Source organism: Canis lupus, chromosome 21 (genome assembly GCF_011100685.1).
Source record: "Canis lupus familiaris isolate Mischka breed German Shepherd chromosome 21, alternate assembly UU_Cfam_GSD_1.0, whole genome shotgun sequence".
Taxonomy (NCBI): domain Eukaryota; kingdom Metazoa; phylum Chordata; class Mammalia; order Carnivora; family Canidae; genus Canis; species Canis lupus.
In genome coordinates this window covers 41,007,312-41,027,555 of record NC_049242.1, presented here as the reverse complement: position 1 = coordinate 41,027,555, position 20,244 = coordinate 41,007,312, and the positions used below count along the sequence as shown (strand labels likewise).

Sequence of the window (20,244 nt, the reverse complement as noted above, 5' to 3'; positions counted from 1 at the left end):
GGAACCAAGACGTGACCAGCAGCCTGAGAACCCAGTCATGGCTTTGATTGTCTATGCCAGTTCCACATCCCTGGCACCTAGCATAAGACATGTGGAAGAGCAGGGCAAAGAAAACCGACAAACCAGGCAACCAAACATGGGTTCTAAGCCCCGCTCTTGCACCTCACTTCTCTCAGCCTTGTCATGACTTGGTTGGTCTCCACAGCCCTTCATTGTGCTGTCCCTAGGATTCTAGGATGATGCATAGAATGGTTCAGAGCAAGCCAAGTCATCACTCATATTTCTGGTATGCCTCAAGTATAATCAGAATAAAATATCAAAATTAAGCAATACTTTACAGCATCTCAGATATGCCTTCTAAAAACAGAACCTGTGTCTGTCTCTGAGTTGTGAAGAAAATGTATTAGGTTATATTAAACAGCAAGATTGTCCCTTTTGTAGGAAAAAAAATATGAATTAAATCTTGTCTTCCTGACTGGGGATTTTAATTGGGATTTGAGTCAATTTGATCTAAATTTGAGCATCCATCCAGAGAACATTTATTGACATCTGCTATGAGCAGGGCTTTGTGCTATGCATGGGGGAGATAGAATGAACAAGATACAAGATGAACAAGATCCTTCCAGGCAGGAATTGACGGTCTAGACGGAGAGATAAAACATATACATACTTGACTGTGACCTCAGGTGGGCAGAGAATAAGCTGGGACAGGCCAGATCCAGGGCGGGGGGAGGTCAGAAGAAGAAATCCCTTCAAGTACATCATTTAAGCGAGAAGTCTTGCCACACTGCCTGAGTAGGGCTTAGAATTCCCGGAGGCACCATGGTCTTGAGGACATGCTCTGTAGTTGCCTGGAGCTCCCGGTCAGCCTGCCACCACCAAACTGAGCACCTTGGCTTTTTTTTTTTTTTTTAAGAAAGATTTTATTTATTTATTCATGAGAGACACAGAGAGAGAGAGGCAGAGACCTAGGCAGAGGGAGAAGCAGGCTCCCTGTGGGGAGCCTGATGTGGGACTTGATCCCAGGACCCTGGAATCACGCCCTGAGCCGAAGGCAGATGCTCAACCACTGAGCCACCAGGCGCTGCACAGCGCTGCACCAGTGGCTTTTATGAGCAATGACTACACTGCCTCGCCAAGCTCTGTGGCCCCCTTTTATGGCTCACGCTCTTAGAGTTGATTTCAAGAAAAAGTTGTTGACTTTAATAGGAATTCATAATCTTTTGTAAGACTGGCACCTATCTGCCCATGTGACCCTCTCTGCCTTGGCTGCCACTGGAATTAATGATCCAGCTGCAACGGGAGCATCTGCTTTCTGATATTCACTCAGCAGTTGCTTATCAAAGTATTCACTGTGCAGGGCCCTGTGCTAAGTGGGGTGGCGACTCACAGGCGCTGCCGTCCCATGCGAGCCAGGCCCGAGAAGAGCTATAATGTCAGCTGTAACACCGCTCAGGTTGTGACCCAGAAGGCCCAGTGCAGTACCAGCAGCTACAAGAGAGAGTTTGCTTTTAGGCCGGGACATCGAGGGAAAACCTAAAAGACATCTGTGTGATTTGGACCTTGAGAGCTGTAGGGATCTTCCACATTGAAAGATGTAGTAGGTTTCCAAAATAATGACAAAAGCATTAAGGAAGCAGAAAACTCCAGGCACGTTTGAGAAACTAGGAATACATCACTTTGACTCTAACAAAGGGAGCATAAAGGGGAACAATGCTTTAAAAAAGAGTTGGGAAAAAAAATAAAAAAATAAATAAAATAAATAAAAAAGAGTTGGGGCCTAAGTCAGGTCAGGCTGCTATAATAAGATACCATAGACGTACGGGTGGCTTAACCAAACCTCTATTTCCTATGGTTCTGGAGACTTGAGGTTCAGGATCAGGGTGCCAGCATGGCCAGGTTCTTGTTGAGAGCCTTCCTTCTGGTTCACAGATGGCTATCTTCCTGCCATGTCCTCTCATGGTGGAGAGCAGAAAGAGAGAAAGCAATTTTCTTTTGTGTCTCTTCTTAGAAGGGCACTTAGCCCATCACGGGAGCTCCACTGTCATGACTTAGCCACCTCCCACAGGCCCTACCTGCAAACACCATCACACTGGGGATTAGAGTTTCAACATATGAATTCTGAGAGGACACAAACATTCAGTTCATGGTAGAGCAGATCACAGAGGGCTTCCTTAAATGTTCCAGGGTGAGGCAGTTGTGTATTTAATTCTTAGGCAATAAGATGTCATTAATAGTTTTTATTTTTTTTTATTTTTTTTTATTATTATTATTTTTATTTTTATGATAGTCACACAGAGAGAGAGAGAGGCAAAGACATAGGCAGAGGGAGAAACAGGCTCCATGCACCGGGAGCCCGATGTGGGATTCGATCCCGGATGTCCAGGATCGCGCCCTGGGCCAAAGGCAGGCGCCAAACCGCTGCGCCACCCAGGGATCCCTCATTAATAGTTTTTAATCAGGAATAAAACCCTAGGATTGAAAAGGACTTTGGAGATAAGTCATTATAGCCCTCTGTCTCACACGTAAAGACCAAATCCCAAAAAGGGAAATAAGTAACTGAAGGTCAGACAGCTAGTTAATGATGAAGCTGGATCTGGAGCTGGAGCTAGGGCCAGAACCAGATCTGGGTGTAGTTACGGTGGTCTTTTACACTCCAGGATGAGATCTATGCTCAGGAAATCAATGAGTCTTTCTGGTGGAGATTGAGGGAAAAGGAAGGGTGTCAGGGAGACCCTGGGGAGGCCTTTCTATAAAGTTAAGAAGAAAGATGGCACTTGAGTTCTCTAATCAGGGCCATGGCAGTGGTTGATGAGAAGGGGCTGATGGAAGAGACAAGACAGTGGCCCAGTCAGCAGGGTGTGAATGTGGAAGGGAGACAGTTACTTGTCCTTTCTTTGGTCGCTGTTCTTTACTGGATTGTCCCATTGGGTAAGCTGCCTTGAAGTAAGAGAAGAGGAATACAAATCCAAAATAAATATATCCAACACATTCAGTATTTCCTAAGTTGAGCCTTTTTGTAATTTTTCCTTCCTTTCCTCCTTCCCTCCCTCCCTCTTTCTTTCTCTCCCTTCCTTTCTCTCTCCCTTTCTTTCTCTCTCTCTCCTTTTCTTTCTCTTTCTTTTCTTTTTCTTTCTTTCTTTCCCTCCCTCTGTCCCTTCCTTCCTTCCTTCTCTGTTACCTAGAGGGTCTGGTTGTTTTCCAGAACCTAGCCTTCTAGGTCTTACGTCCTCAGAAATGTGATCTATTTCCCAGCCACCACTCTATCTTCACAGTTTTTCACATGGAACATGGGAACTGCCATCATCATCTGAGAGTCTCTGGTTTTAGGTTTCCTGCCTGGCCCTGTGAAGGTGCAATCTGTATGACTTGCCTCCTATCCCATGACTCTAGGTTTGGATCCAAAGCCCTGAAACAACCTCCAACAGAGACTGAGCTCCATAATACACCAGGTACCTGGCCTGAGGAAGGCACTGGGGTGAGCTCTAGTCATCTGGGGGCCTGGCCCCACGTCTGTAGACCCCCTACCTCAGAAACTGGGGAGCATTAAGATGCAGATTCTTAGGCTCTATCTTATACCCACTGAATCAGAACCTCTGGGAGCAGGAGGCCAGGACTCTATTTTTGACAAGTGCCCCAAGTGATTCTTATGAACCTAAAGTTTGAGACTCTGCCTTAGATCACTTAATTTTTTTTTCTGGCCTTCAGTTTCCTTGTTTGAAAATGGGGAAATGATATATTTGATTACTATGAAAATAGAAAAGCACTTTGAAAAAATGATAAAAGCTTTATATATGCATATATGTGCATATATAAACATCTGTGTATGTATATAAAACTAATGTGTATATATATAATATAATTATATATATAATTACATATAATTAATAATAAGAATAATATTATATATAATACAATAATGTAATTATGATAATATATAATTATATGATAATATAATATAATAATTATATAATATATATAATTACTATATATATTACTAAGCTGACAATCTTGGGATCAAGAAAGTTTGAGACATTTCTCAAATAAAAATACACTGAAAACTGATAAAAAGGTCTGAGTGTTCACACTTGGAGCATATACATTCACCAAGAGAATGAATATATGAATGAATACCTCCAGGAAACATAAACCCTGTTGCAAGGTCATTCTCTTTCATATTCTCCACCTCATGTATTCAATCAACATCATTCATATGTGCCTAATATGGGTCAGTGCACTGTGCCAGGCTGAGTATATGGAAATAAATAAGACATGGTCCCTGACCTCAGAGGGTTGGAGATCAATATGGAAATGAGTATTCAATTACAGTTCAAGACCAACTCTGGAGGTAGGGTGGGTGGGGTAGAGAGGTAGTCATTAGTGCTTTGGCAACAAGAGCAGGAACCAGCTGTCAGGGTAGGTGTCACCAAGGAAGTATCACCAAGGAGGTGACTCTGGAGCTGTGTCTTGAACATAAGTGTGATTGTTCCAAGAAGGAAAGCCTCTTTCACAGCCCTTTCCACTGGCTTCCCTTTTCCATTCCATCAGATTCTCTCATCAGTTTCCTCCCCACCTCCCCCATCAAACTAAGCTCAGGGACCTGGTGGTCTTGGCAGCTTCCTCCCTTACCTCCCCAAATCTGCCTTTGGTGGTCAAAGCTTTCAATGCCTCTTTTTGTGTGGAGGGGTGCCATTTACATTGTTACCCCCAGAAGTGTTCATCTGAGGTGCTTTAAGTTCTATTGGAGATTTGCTTGTTTGTAAGTTTGCATTTTACATCAGCCAGCTGATGTATAGTGGGTTATTTTTTTTTCGAGGAAGAAGATTGATGACAAGTGGTTTTTGCCAACCCTTGTTATTTTACTAGATAAATAATCAGTATTTGGCTTACCTGTGAAGAATCAAGTATTAATACATAGTCTGAGTTATAGAATGACCTTCTTTGCATTTTAAGGTAGAACAACACTGGATAAAGAATCAGAACTCAAACTGACATAGCCTGTCACATGCTCTGACCATGTATGTCCTTTCTATTAAAACAGTGATCCACAAACTCTCAGCCTTGGCCTTGGTCAGCACTAATTAGAAATGCAGAACCTCAGGCCCTAGTTGAGATCTGCTGGATCAGAATCTGTATTTTTACAAGATTCCCTGCAATTTATCTGCTCATTAAAGTTTAAAAGAGACTATGAAATTAGTGATTTATCCCCATTGATTAAGACACTGAAGTCTAGAGAAGAACTTACCCAAGATCACATAACAAGTAAGAGCCAGAATTCAAGCCCTGGTCCATCTAATTCCAAGCTTAGTGCTCTGTCTGCTGTGCAGGTGAGCTACTTTGTGTCATATTAAAGACCACTTCTTTAGTGGTTACTAGTCATTTAAGAGGGGGGACAATGACACTTTTTCAGGGTGCAAATATATCTTTTTGAAAGTTGCAGGGGATAAGGGGAATCTAAGGAGAGCTCACACACTGAGCTTGGACTTTATACCACGCACTTGGACAAGTCTGCATGACAGGTAGCCTTGTCTCCATTTTACAGATGGCAAGAACTCTTCACATTTCCCTGAGGGTATCCAACCTCTAGGGACTCTTAGCAAGTTGAAGATAATATTTAAAGGTCTGATACTGGGACTTCCTGGGTCAGAGGTCAAGGAGTCAGAAATGTTGTGAGCATTTATTTTCATCCTTGAAGATCCCCCTCCTGTGTGAAGCCAGCTTCTTCCTTGACTAGTCAGGTTTGGTGGCTTCCCACTCTTTCCAAAGTCAGGAATTCAGGCTTCGGTCACTTGGAACTCCTCTTGATTTATGAACAACTCTGTCTCATAGAGTAAAAGAGGTTTTCCCAAAGAGGAAAAAATAGCTTTAAAGAAGGCCTTGAAGAATCAAGATGACAAAATGTATTATTTATAAGGGCCTAAAATAAGTGCCGGATCCTCCACTCAAAGTGAGCAGGCGACAGCCAAGCGCTGTTGTGGAGTGGAGCCCAGTCGACTCCAGCTAAATCCACGTGGTAGGGCTGGTCAACCACGGCTCCACTCAGTATTCCAGGGGTCCTTCTTGGGACATGAATGAGACCCAATTACAAATGAATACAACAGATCAGCTAAATGAGGAGGTTCTTGAAGGAAAAGGGGAGAAAGGCAGTGAGAGTCTGGATTGGCAGGAATGAGCACACACTACACACGTACATGCACACCATTTATAAGATCACATTGAGTTCCTGATTTTATAACCCAAGGATGCAGGTATGTACTGGGAGTAAGGAGACTGAGCAAGACCTAAGTAGATGCAGAATGTTGATCTTGCATCCAGCCCCTGGTTCCAAAATGCAGCATGCAGCTGCTGGTGATGCTGTCCGTGCAGAGTAGGCCCCAGAGCATCCAAGAAACAGCTTATTTGTGCTGCAGCACAGATCTTTTATACATAAGACCTGGCTCATCATTCCTGAAGAACTTAACAATTTCTCTGTTTTCTTTTAAGAGAATGTTTACAAGTGCCTCTCTTACAAAGAGCTTTCCTACTTTGGGAAGCAAACTCAGGGCTAGCAAGTCTATATTTTGGCCAGGGGGGAAGAAACGGAGTCAGTGTCAAGGAGTCTCTGATCAACAGTCAGTTTTATGGAAAACCCATTTCCCTGTCTCTGATCCCTTGACTCTGCCATAATACCTTTGTTATCTGGGTGCTTTTGATACTGACTTAGACCTGAGGACCATTTCCCAAACTCATTTGTCTATAGAGGGCAAGATTCAGTGGCTGGAGGGAGGTCACTGAAAAACAGAAGGTGATGCCAGGGGACTTCTGAGGATACCCAAGGCAATCATGAGATGATGTGCTGGCTTCAGAGTGATTACGAGTTTGGTTTTACTGACAGAACAGTGGGCTGGGATTTGAACAGAAGCCGTAGCCTTCAGAACCTCTCACCTGTCTCTACTCCTTCTTCTGCTTCATCTTCTTCCTTCCTCTTCTGAATTTCTCTTCTGGGATGTGGTGACTACCCTAAAGGGACTGGAGGGAAATGCTTTCAGTAGCTTTAGATATATCTGGAGCTTGCCTTGTGTTCTCTGTTGGCTGGTGGCCTCCCTCCCAGTCATGGGAGCTAGCTGTGGTCCTTGGGTCCTGATATAGCCTTCTGGTGTAACATCAAGCTGGTATTTCTGCTGATTCTAATATCAAAGGTCTTCCAGTTTCCTCTTACTAGAATGGTTACCACTGGCATACAGGGCACCTATGGAATAGGGTTGGGTTCACCTACATGCCCTGGAGCCTTCTAAAAGACATCTGACCTTCTTATACCCCACACCTCAATTCAGAATAATAAGATTAAAAGAAATCATGGACATTTTAAAATCCAGGTATCTACTCAGTATTTGAGTGTGAAGCAGCATGGTCTAGAAGGACATGGTAGTTTTGAACCATTTGTTTCACATCCCATCTCTGCTACTTTCTAGTTGTATGATCCTGGGCTGGTCACCTGATCTCTCTAAGCAAGAAATGCCTTGAAGAGCCCTACTGGAGAATAAAGATAATGTGAATAAAGTGCCTAACATATATGATGTGCCTGGTTGGAGTGGGTAATATCATTATTCTGAAAACCAGCGTTTCCAAACTTGTGCCTGAAGAATACCTGAGTTCTTTCATGTGTTTTCCATCATATGTGGGTTTTAGAGCACTCACTACTGTGGTTACTTTATTTGTTATTATTACTATTTCTACTATTACAACCTTCACTGTGGTAAAATTCACATAAAAAAACTTTACATTTTGGGCAGCCCCGGTGGCCCAGCGGTTTAGCACCGCCTTCAGCCCGGGGTGCGATCCTGGAGACCCGGGATCGAGTCCCATGTCAGGCTTCCTGCATGGAACCTGCTTCTCCCTCTGCCTGTGTCTCTGCCTCTCTCTTTGTCTCTGTGTCTGTCATGAATAAATAAATAAAATCTTTAAAAAAACTTAACATTTTAATCATTTTCAGTATACAATTCAGTGGCCTTAAGTACATTGACATTGTGGTGCAGCATCACCACCACCCAGCTCCCGAACTTCATCATCTTCCCATACTGAAACTCTACCCATTAAATGATGACTCCCCATTCCTCCCTTTGCCCAGCCTGGTCACTCTCTTTTTCAGTAGCATGCTCCAAAGTCTTCACTGTTGGCGATTGAAAAGGGGTTGTAAAGGTAGGATCCTTGGTAGGATTTCCTTTGAGTTCTCTGAACTCCTGCTGGGGAGCCTCGGAGTTAAAGGTTTTTGCCATTTGCAGCAAACTTTGAGGATTGCAGATGGTTACAAAATAGATGTCAATACAGCTGCTTTGCATGGGATGGATCTGGAAGAGCCTTCCAAGGACTGGTGCATTTCTCCTAAAAATACCCAAGGATGTGGCTTGGCATAGCTTTGGGGAGAAACCAACAGTTTTTAAATTCTTCAATAGCATCTACCTCCTGGTGAAGACTAAATGAAAGAACTCATGTCGTGTGTATGATACAGTGCCTGGCACAGATAAGACCTGTGCATGTAGGCTGTTGTTACTGTTACTGCACTCTGGCAGAGATATTATGTATTATGTTTTGTATTTAATCCCCACAATAGATAGATATCATCTTCATTTTACTTGAGGAAGCTAAGGCTCTGAGCTGTTAACATCCTCAAAATTACCGAGCTTATAAGTGCCAGAGTAGCAGAAGGGGGATTCAAACCCGTACTCCTCCTCTCATTAGATGCCACCTGTTGTAGTATACAAAGAATGGAGCTCTATGGGTGAGTCCTATTGACTTTATTCTTGATATTTCATCTTTCCGCCTACCCTGGCCTTTCACTGGACTACTCTTCTTGCTACTTCTTCGTAAAGTCAGGCAGCTAATGTCCAAGCTTCAGAGCTTTCTGGATTTACCAGTCCTCAATCTCTGCACCATTTCAAAGTGATCACTCACAGTCTTAATAAGCTCTCTGCTCTAGAAAAAGAAACTGAAACCATGCTGCTTCCAGAAGAATAAAAGACACCAGAGATCACTTTCCCTTTGTTTGGGCACATGGAAAGGCCATCTGCAGGCCAGGAAGAGAGGGTTCAGCAGAAACCACCCCTGAAAGCATGTTGAGTTTGGATTTCTAGCTTCCAGAAATGTGAGAAAATAAATTTCTGTTCTTTAAGCCACCCAATCTGTCGTATTTTGTCATGGCAGCGTGAAGCGACTGATACACTTCTGTATGAGAAGTCTGATATTCAGTCCAGGGCTGGTAGCCGTAGGAAGAGCTGTCTCTCTATTTCACTTTCCTTAGTGCAGGCTTGCTTCTTCAAGGTTTTCTCGTGGTCTAATATAGCTGCTGGAGTTCTAGCTGTCACATCCATATTCCAGCAGGAGGCAAGTAGAGGGAAAGCAGACAAAAAGTGGCTCTATTAAGGTACTTTCCCTGAGGTGGTACCCAGCAGTGTCCACCTACAGCCTGTTGGCCAGAACCTAGTTACATGGCCACACCTAACCATAATGAAAGCTTGAAATTAGGGTTTTCGCTGGGGCACGTGGCTTCCCTCAATGAAATGTGCGGAGAATGGATCTTGAGTAGATAACCACTAGTTTCTCCCTCAAGAAGCACGAGCACTCTGGGGAATAAGGAATCTAGAAATGAGCTTCTCAGTCACAAGAACAGTCCTACTTCTCAGAGCCTGTGAACCGCCCCCGGTATCCTAGCAAGATACAATAGGAGATGGCTCCTGTTGTCTGCAGGGTAGCCCGTGCCCCTACTTGGCTGGAGGAAGCTGTGCAGTTTGCTCTCAGCAGCCCTCCCAACCTTTTCTTCCCCGTTCACCAACACCTTGTCTCAAGCCCCATTCCCTGAATATGCCTGCACTCACCTGCCTTCCAGTTCCCTCTACCTGAACTATGCCCTCTGCCCTTTGGCACCCTAATATCTTATCCATCCATTCAGGCCCACCCAAACGCTTCCTCCCAGAAGCACCTGAGGTGATGTAGAATGTTCCCTTTCCTATATTCCTGTGCACTTTGCCTACATGTGTATCCTAATATTCATCATGAGCTGCTTGTAGTTAAGAATTATGTAGAATATTGTCTCTACTTTTGTGTATGTTTGAAAGTTTGTGTAATAGGCTGTTCACATGTGCCTACCCCAAAGGCAGGGATGGCATCATTTCGTTGCCATACCACCAGGGTTTTACAAGTATTTATTTGGCACCTACTAAGCGTCAGGCATTCTTCTTGACCCTAGGATATAGCAATGAGCAAAACTATCCCTGACCTCATAATGCCTGCTAACCTGGAGACATGGGGAGCAGCAGATGTTAGGCAGCAAATTTATAATAAATACATGAAACATTAATAAATGTGTAATTGCAAATTGTGAGAAATACTGTTAAGGAAAAAGCAGGATGCAAAATCAGAGAGGAGTGGTATGTATTTTAGGTGGTATGTCCCATAGACCAGAATTTAAATCCCTTCTCTCCCATATGGAATAATTCCACACAATTAATGTAGATACTCTCCTGTTAAGGAGCTGGAACTTAACTTCCCATTCGCTGAGCATGGGCTCTACTTAGTGACTTGCTTCCAAAGAGTAGAGCCTGGAAGTGCAGGGGACAGGTAGGGGGTTGGAGGGTGGTGGAAGGAAGCAGAACTTTACAGTGAAGAAACCCAGCAAACATTACCAAGGCCAGATGATCAAGGTTAACAGCATCAGTGATAAACTGTGTGGATATTATATACCTTGGATATGACACAAGGAGAAGGGCACTTCACCTCTGTGAATCCAGCCTAACCAGGAATAAAACGTCAGAAAAAGCAAAACAGAACAAAACAAAAAACAACTGGATGTAGGAGCATCCTACAAAATACCTGGCTAGTACTTCTAACACCATCAAGGCCAGGAAGCACAGGGAAAGTTGGAAGAACTCTAAGGGACCTGAGGAGCCTAAGGAGACACGACAACTAAACCTTATGTGCTGTCCCAGATGGCATCCTGGAGCAGAAGGACGGGTGGGGGAAAACTCAAGAAATCTAAACGGAGTGTAGCATTTAGTGAACAATAGTGGTCCCTTCGTTGTGACAGATCCGCCACAGTAATGTGTTAGTAAGAAGGACCCCCCGCCCCCGTTTGGGGAGAGGCATTTGGGAGCTGTACTATCTTTTCAACTCCTCTGTAAAGCTAACGCTGTTCTACAGTTAAAACTTGATGAAGCTACGTCCCTGCCCTCCTGCTCCCTGACCATAGGAGTTGGGCGAGTGACTTCACCCCTCTGGGCTCAGTCCAGCAGCAGAATGGGGGTGACTGCACCTTCACTGCAGGATTGAGAAGAGGCTTCAGTGCAACAGCGTGTGGCAGCTTTGGCGACAGTGTGCTCAGCGTGCAGGTTCCCCTCCTGCTCCTTCGGCTGCTGGCAGAGGGGCTCTCCAGAGGCTTTCCAGGGGCTGCTGCCCCTGCCGCGCCTTGGTATCAGACTTCCGTGCGGAAAACTTCTCCCTCACCTTTCCTGACAGCTTGCTCGGAGGGACTAAGACTGCATTTTTATTTTCATATTTCACTTGATTTTTTTTTCCCCCTTGAATTTGGTGTTTCTCTTCAGGAATCAGCATATGATTCAAACTGCCAGTTCTAAATTTAGTACTGCCTGCGATACGGAGAATGCATTTAGTGCTGCCTGGGATATGTATTTGGAAATAATGGTTTTATTTATCCACATCCAGTAATTCTGACTGCCTGCTGGGTTCTTTCAGGAAAGAGTTTGTCATCTCCTTTCCTCCTAATGATGAAATGTTGCCTGGTCAGGTCCCAGAGGCCTAGGCCGAGCCAGAGGCTGGTGACTCGAGTCTCTGTTTAATTAAACAATATCATCCCCAGGATTCTGCAGTCATGGGTTCTCTCCAAGGCTTCTGCTTAGAAGGAATTTGGAAGCAAGGTCTAGAAAGGACTTAAGGGCTCTTTGGAGCCTGGAGGCTTATTTCTGGGTACCAGCATGATAAGATTTGCCTCCTTTTCAGAGAATTGCCCCTTCAGGGCTGGACTGTATGAAAGGAGGAGGCAGTCGCATGGGTATGGAGCACGGTACCGGGCTTCGGATGCTGAGGCTGTAGAGGCAAATCACATACAGCCCCTGCCCCCTGAGAGCTAGAGTTCATTCAGTGATTCAAACAAATGTATTGAGTCTCTACCAGGTAGAGACACCATGCCAATCAGTAGGGTTACATTAGTGACTGTCACCAAAGTTTCAGTCCCCAGAAGCTGGAGTTCTTATACATGTGGTTTGTGTGGCTCCGACATAAAGCGGGAGATAAGGGGTGATGTGTAATAAGTTAGGGAGAGGCAGTGTGTGTTCATTTCCTAGGATGCAGTAATAAAGTACCACAATCCAAGGGGCTTACAACAGAAATACATTCTCACAGTTCTGTCTGAAAAGGCGTCAGCAGGGCCATGCTCCCTCTGGAGGCTCTAGGAGAGAATCCATCCTTGCTCCTCTGTCTTTGGACGGCCACAGGTATTCACCCATTGACTTGTGGCTGCAGGACTCCATTGTCTGCTTCTGTCTTCCCACTGCCTTTTCCTGTGTGTCTGTGTCTCCCATCTTACAAGGACCCTTGTCATTGGATTTAGGGCCCACCTGGATAATCCCAGATGATCTCATCTCAAGGCTCTTAGCTTAGTTACACAGGTCTATCTGCCAAGACTCTAGAGGAGAGAGCATCCTTCCTTCTACCAGCTTCTGATAGCTGCTACCTTTCCTTGACTTGTGGCCACATCACCCTACTCTTTGCCTCCAAGGTCACATTGCCTCCTCGTCTTTTCTGTGTCAGGAGTCCCTCTGCCTTTCTCTTAAGAGGACATTTGTGATGGTGCCGAGGTTCATGCAGATAATCCAGGACAATTTTTTCATCTCAAGATCCTTAACTAATTCACATCTGTAAAGACCCTGTTTGGAAAAAGGTTCACAGGTTCTAGGGGGTTAAGATACGAATATATCTTTTGGAGGGCTACTGTGTCACCTCCTACACAGTGCAAAAGTATATAGCCTTTGAATGTTCACCCATTGAGGTTGGTTGAATTCCCCTTTTCCACTCGAGGACATTAAGGTTCAGAGAAATTAAGTGTTTTACCCAAAGACATTCAAAACGGAAGTAGCAGAATCAGGGATGAGACCAGGAGTTGTCTGCCTTTGAAGCCCATTCTTTTCCTCCTGTGGCTCCTGACCAGCTAGATTTTGAGGCATCTGTCCTTTGGTTTAAGACACAAGTGGCCATGGGAAACCACACTTGGCTTTACCAGCATTAAGATCTGGTGGGAGCTAGTCCGAGGCCCCTGGTAGCTGAGAGCAGGCTGCGGTGGAGATGGACGGGAAGTTTGGGGGAGGGCTGGGGTGGGGGCTGAGGGCTGCAGGCTGCTAATGAAGGAAGGGGGTCTAGAACCAGGTGTGGGGCCAGGGTACCTTCTAAATAAGGGAAATAGTCCCTAGAGGAGAGGTGGGCAATGCTTTGCCATCTCCGAGTTTTGTACCATGCCTTCTCCGGTTCTTTGATGCGTGAGGGACTTCTGTGCTCGCCTGCAGCTGAGAATCTGTAGGGAAGGGCTCTGTGGTTTGGGTTGGCCATGCCCCCAGCATTCCCTGAGACCTCTCTGAGTGAGGCCCTGGGAACTCTGAGATGAATACCTTGTGGTCCTTTCACTGGTGGCAGAGTGACAAAGGAGAAAAACATGGAGAGTCAAATCCCGCTCTGCCTCTCTCACTGTGTGACCTCGGTCGGACGAGATATACTTTACCTTTCCAAGCATGTGTTTCCTTATCTGGAAAAAAATAAAGAATTTTTTTGTTTTTGAGATTTAAAGGGGATAAAAATGAGAAGTGTACTGGCACAGCCCAGAATATAGTAGAGTCCATAAATGTTACTTCCATTGCATCAAAAAAGCTCACTTCTGGGCCAGAGCAGTGGTTCACAAACTGTAAGCTCTGGCACTTAGAATCTAGAGAATAGAATAACATCCCCAAATAGCTATATATACCTATAAGCAGCATTGTTTCATATATATAATATATATATTATATATATATAATATATATATATATATTTGTGTGGTATTGTGCTGTTTTTTTTATTGTGTTTTCAATGGAGAAATCCTCTGTTTACAAAATAGCTCTTGAAAAATACAAGTACAGATACTATAAAACAAAGCAAACTCCAGTCATGAGACACTACATACATCATGCGAAAGGGATCATTATATATATATATATATATAGGGAGAGAGAGAGAGAGACAGAAAGAGAGAGAGATGCTATCATATTGACTCAGATACAGTTACATTTAAAAGCTTTACTGAATTCATAGTAACTTTTTATTATTACATGTTGCTTTGATCAGTGTGCATGGAAAGGTTCTGAAGTTCTCTGATATGGAAAAGGAGTCTTCATACTCAAATATGTTGGCCAGCACTGCAGTAGCATGGGAGACAGAGGTATAAACTGACCAATCAGATGGCGCATGAGCATTGCTCTTACAGAGCGAAGTCTGGGTTCTACAGAAGCACAGAGGAAAGCTAGACAAGCTGCCTGGAGAGATCTGGGGAGGAGGAGGGGATATTTAGGCTAGGCCTTCGAAGATGAGTCGGAGTTTGCCTCATTTGGGGAGCAAGCTCTGCAGGCAGGGAGAAGAGCAGGTTAAAAGGCACAAAGTCCGGGTGCTGAGGACTGAGGTTTGGGGGAGAGAAGGGGAAAGGCCAGACAAGGAGGTGGGAGCTGGGTCAGGGCCAGGCCTGAACGCTGTGCTAGGGGAAGATCACCATAGGCAGGGGAACCACAGGAGGGTTTGCACAGTGTTAGATTGGCCTTCTAGAAAGATCACTGCCCTGATGGGAAGTGGAGCTCAGGATGCCTGTGAGTAGGAGGGATGTTGGGGAGAAGGCGCGGAGCTCACAGCAGAGTGGGAAAGCACAACGTTTCAGAGCGTGCAGCCTGGGCCTAAATCTTCGCCCTGCCCCCTGTCAGCTGAGTGATCCAAGTACTTGTCTCCCTGTCCCTCAGTCTCCTTTCCGTACGGTGGACATAATGTGTCTGCCTCAGAGGACTCTTGGGAGGATTAAATGAGCAAATGCACTTCATGGGATAGTCGGTCTTAAAAAGGAAGGCCACTCAGACGCACGCCACAACATGGATGTACCTCGAGGGCATCATGCTCAGCGACAGAAGCCAGTCACCAAGGGCAAACGCTGTGTGACTCCACTCACAGCAGCTACTGAGAGTAGTCACACTCAGAGAGATAGAAAGTAGAAGAGCAGGTGGCAGGGGCTCAGGAGGGGGAGAAATAGGAAGCTACTATCTCACAGGTATAGAGTTTCATTATGTGAAGACGCAAAGATGCGGTGACAGTTGCACACAGTGTGAGTGTAGCTCACACCACTGAGCTGTGTGCACCTAAACATGGTTAAAAGCACAAACTTTATGTCAGGTATGTCTTAGTACAATTTTTTTAAAAAGAAAAGTTAAAAATGCATTTCAAATGATGTTAGTATTATTGTGCTAGGTAAGTGATGATGAGGGTCGGCAAAAATGAGGATGGAGAAGAGGAAATATCATCTCCATCTTTTCAGGCAGATCCCACAGGGCTGGGTGACCCGGAGCTATGGGTATAAAGCTGAAGCACAGCAGCTACCAGGACTCCACAGAGCCAGGGCCAGGCCACACACCTCCATCAGAGCCTCTCTGAGGACCCATGAATTTCTGCGGCTTGTCCTGCAGGGGCAGAGGGCCAGAGCCAGCTGGTGCTGAGTCACCCCCTGGGCCTGGTGCTGCCAAAGGCCCATCCCTGTACCCATCTCCCAGACGACAGCAGCTGCCACGTCCCAGGCTTGGGTGCTCAGGGCTCTGCGAAGGAATAGCCTCTGTCCCCCAGAATCATACCACAGCAATCTTACCACGATGGCCTTCCTCCCTCCCGTGGGATCTGAAAGCCTAGGGAACGATCCCACCAGAAACCTGAGAGAAGAGGCTGAAGGGCGCCTCCCATTGATCATTCCAGTTCAAGCATGGCATTTCCATGCCTATGTTTTATGGAAACCTCACAGAAACCAAGATGGGGAGGTTTGTGCCACCTCAGCCCAGCCCCGTAGGAGAGGGCCAAGCTGACAGCGAAAGGCCTGAGGTGTCCCCACAGTGGAATTGGGGAGCCTTTTGGGCCTTTTTAGAAGAGGCAGTTGGTGTGGCCGTGAAGCTTCCAGGCTTCAGCCATGCCACTAACTGCTTATGTGACAGTGAACAAACTAACCTTTCTGAGTTTCAGTTTCCTTGATGGGAAAGGGGAGATAGCTATCTCATGGGATTTCTGTGAAATATAATTGAGATACCTACATAGAGCATGGTACATTATAAGTGCTTAATAAACATGTTTTCTTTCTGTGCTGTAAAATTTCATACTTTTTTTTTCTCATAACCACCCTGAAAGGAAGAATTTCTTTGTTTGCTTTTTTTTTTGTTGTTTTATAGGTAAGGAAATTAGAACTCTTAGAGATTAAGAAACTTGGCCTAAATCCCCACAGGTAGTGGATGGTAGCTCTGGATCCCTCTAAGCCTTTGTCCTTCCACTGGGAGGCTGTGCTTCCTGTGTCTCACTGAGTCCTGGACACAGATTTCACACATGAGACCACTTCTAGAGCAGTACTTGGGTAGAGTGGACACCCAGAAAGCTATAACCATACAGTGTTCAGATACAATAATGGGAAAGTGTGTGCCTGGTCACAGGAGTATGGCTCTCCTAGGCCTTCTTTCCATCTAAAAGAAGGAGAAAAATAAATACACACACACACACACACACACACACCCCTAATTTGCTTCTACCTGGAGTACTGGCTGATGGTGATCATAAGCTGTAGCAGCTACTATAAACATGCAGGTAACTCTTTTTTGGCGGGGAGGAAGAGGTGCACAGCAACACCAGCAGCAGGAGAGAGGGACCCCTGGTCTTTCAGTAGACACAGAAGACAATGCACCTGTCCTGACAGGCTTCTTGAGGAAAAGGAGTACTTTTCCTGGTCCTTGAAGGACCACCTTTTGGTGTATAATGGGTAAGGCCATTTCTCTATTTGAGATTTCATCTGAGTGATGATATCATTTTCTTGTCACCACATTCCAGGCCATTATCGGAGGAGGAAGTAGAACCCCCACCCAGACCCGAGCTCAGAAATGAAAGGATTGGCCTAGGCAGAAGGCAGGGTTGATGTTGGATCTCCTGACTTGGATAACAAGTGCAGCAAAGCTCTGTAGGACAGATTTCCCAACCAGGGAATGAAGACCATGAGGCGCCGACGGTGCATAGCCAGGCATAGGCTGCTGGCAGGCGCCAGTCTTTGGACCACCCAGTCACCTCCCCCTTCAGCCAGTGTGTCAAGCATTGTCATATCTCACATGTGCCTTAACATGTCAGGAAGTACTGCTCTGGGAGGCTGTGCCTTTGAGAGAATAAGCAAGATAGTGACCAAGGGGATACTGCTGCTGGAAATTCAAAGGACAGGAAGCAAAAGCTGCTGCAGATGTATGTCCCAGCCCCTTGGAGAGAGACAGGAGATGTTAGAGTCAGAAACCTCATCTTGGCAGCCCTGCCTGCCTGCCTGGAGATATGTTTTGGATACTGGGATTCTTTCTTTTTAGTGCCCTAGCATTTAGTAAACTTCCATGTGCAAATCCTGCCCTACCTCTGCTGCATTAATGGGAAAGAGGTTCCTCCATCCTTGGGCTAAGGTTGTTCAGAGGAAGAATTCTCCTGCTTCCCGGAGACCGTGGTGAGAGGCCAAGACAGCCTGAGGAAGCAGAAGAAAGGCTGCTTGAGAACACAGTCTACCTGCTTCCCACCAGGAGCCAAATGGAAATAGTCTCCAGCCTGGACTTGCCTTCGGGAGGAAGTCCACTCGCGGATTAACAAAAATCCGTGTCTTCCCCAACACTCAGAGCTCAGGCTGAGAAGCCGTAAGACACTCAGGTATTTGTGCAGATCCAAATCCCAAATCAGATACAGATCCCAGGGAAGAATGGAGATCCTAAAAACCATGTTTTGCAAAAGCAGGTTGTCTTGCTTGAATGAGCAAACCTATTCATACCCCCAGTCCTTGTTGGCACTAACTGCATCCCCGTGGAGAAGGAGAGCTCAGCAATCAGCAAGACTGTTGGCGAGGAATTCCTGTCCCAGCATTCTTCAGAGAAATTCTACTTCCTCAAACCCTGTGAGAAATTGGTAAAGCATAAGCTTTGGGGTCTCCGTTACCAAGTGACTCAACTCTCTGAACCTCAGTTCCTTATCTGTAGGCAAACATCAAAATAGCAAAACCTACCTCTCAGGTCTTTTGGAGGATTACATGAAGTAAGCTAGATGAAAACACCCGGTCTCATGTGTCGTCATGTATTAGTTAAGGTTCTCAAAAAAACCCCAGAACCAACAGGATCTATCGGTCGACCGATCTATCTAGATTTATTTTAAAGAATTGTCTCATATGGTCGTGGGGGCTGCCAAGTCTGAAATCCTTGGGATAAGCCAGCAGGCTGGAGATTAAGTGAGAGTTGATGTTGCAGTGCTGAATCCAAAGGCTAGAAACTCAGGCAGGATTTCTCTGTTGCAACCTTGAGGCAAGATTCCTTCTTCAGTTAACAGCCTTTGCTCTTAAGGCCTTCAGCTGATTGGATGAGGCCCACCACAATTGATTGTAAATGTTAATCACATCTCAAAAAAAAAAAAAAAAAAAAAAAAAACCTTTACAGCAACATCTAGCATCTAGACTGGTGTCCAGAAACAACTGGTCGCCAAAAGCTGGCCAGGGTGGCACAGAGTTAACTATTAGACCACAAAAAGGCTAGGGTTCTCAACAGACATTCCCTTGCCTCTCTTTCTTCTTTTCAAAGTCACTGCTGAGGTCTGAAGAGGCTTCACTCAGTGACATCTCTGGTGTGTGGGCCTGGAAACTATTAGAATCTGGGCAGTGAGACCTGTGTGTCCCTCCTGTCGCTCTGAGATCTGTTTCTGCTGACTTCACACCCTAGGGAATCAGTGTCCCTACTCCTGAGTCAAGCCCTGGAGGAGGCTTTGTGGTTTTCCGTTGAAGTCTGCATTCGGAGCCATACCAGTTTCCCTCTGTGTTCTGTCCAGGTTGTTTCTGATCCGCTTCTCCAGTACCTGCAGTGTGGCGTTCATTATTTTTGTTTCTGGGGTTGGATCAGAAGACCGGGGCAAGACGGTTTGACCCTCCTGGGCAGCCTTTCTGGCGCAGGGCTAGCTAGCAGTGACTAGGAGACTGCAAGGAAACACTTGGTGGGCGAGTAAGAGTTAACTCCCTGCCTAGAATGTTTCAGGTGGCATCATGCCTGGAAGGAGAGAGCTGGACTCCGTTCCATCACAGAGATTTATACTCCGCAGGTGATCCAAAGTGCTTCTCCGTTTAATGGAATGTGGAATTGCTTTTGCCAAAGAATCCCTGGATGGGTCCTCTATGGCAGCATAAGGTTAGGGAAAAGGCGCTGGACCCGGACTTAGACCTGGACCCGGCTTTGCCCCTACCTCCCCTTGTGATTGTGGACAAGTCACTTCCTGAATTTAGGCCTCAGCTTCCACTTTCACAAAATTCTGGAAACAACACTCCATTTCTACCTTAGCTTTGCACAGGTACCACCTTACAGCTTTTATTTTATTTAAGATTTTATTTGTTTTAGAGAGTGTGTGTGAGAGCAGGGACAGAGGGAGAGGGAGAAAATTTTAAGCAGACTGCACTGACTGTGGGGTCTGATGTGGGGCTCAACCTCAGGACCCTGAGATCATGACCTGAGCCTAAACCAAGAGTCGGACACTTAAAGCCACTGAGCCACCCAGGTGCCCCTACCTTGTAGCTTTTAGTGCACCTCCACAATTAGTCATCTCTGTTCCTCATACCACCCTTATGAGGTGGGCAGGATATAGGTATGGAAATGGACTGTTCCCATCCTCCAGACAAGGTCCAAAGAGATTAAATGACTTGCCTAAGCCCACACAGACGGGAGATGATCTAGGAGAATTGAACCCAGCTTGTTTGGGGGCATCCTTCTGAATATGGCCACGTCTGTAGAACTGTAAAGAAGGGCGCACACGGAGCAGCCAGCCAGTGAGGGGGACCCAGTGGGAAGGGCAGCAACCCCAGAGCGGGGTGATACTGCTCCCAAAGCACCCAAGGGTTTGGAGGCACAAGCTAGTCTCCGCGGACTCCCATAGACTGAAGGAGGGTTAGTCTCCTGCTACTCA

General features: G+C 45.6%; 1 protein-coding gene across 6 annotated transcripts in view; it reads left to right on the top strand.

Moving 5' to 3' along the window:
* SERGEF (secretion regulating guanine nucleotide exchange factor) overlaps window positions 1–20,244 on the top strand; it is a 219,416-nt gene that overhangs the window by 176,721 nt on the left and 22,451 nt on the right. The gene's annotated exons all lie outside the window — the stretch shown is intronic.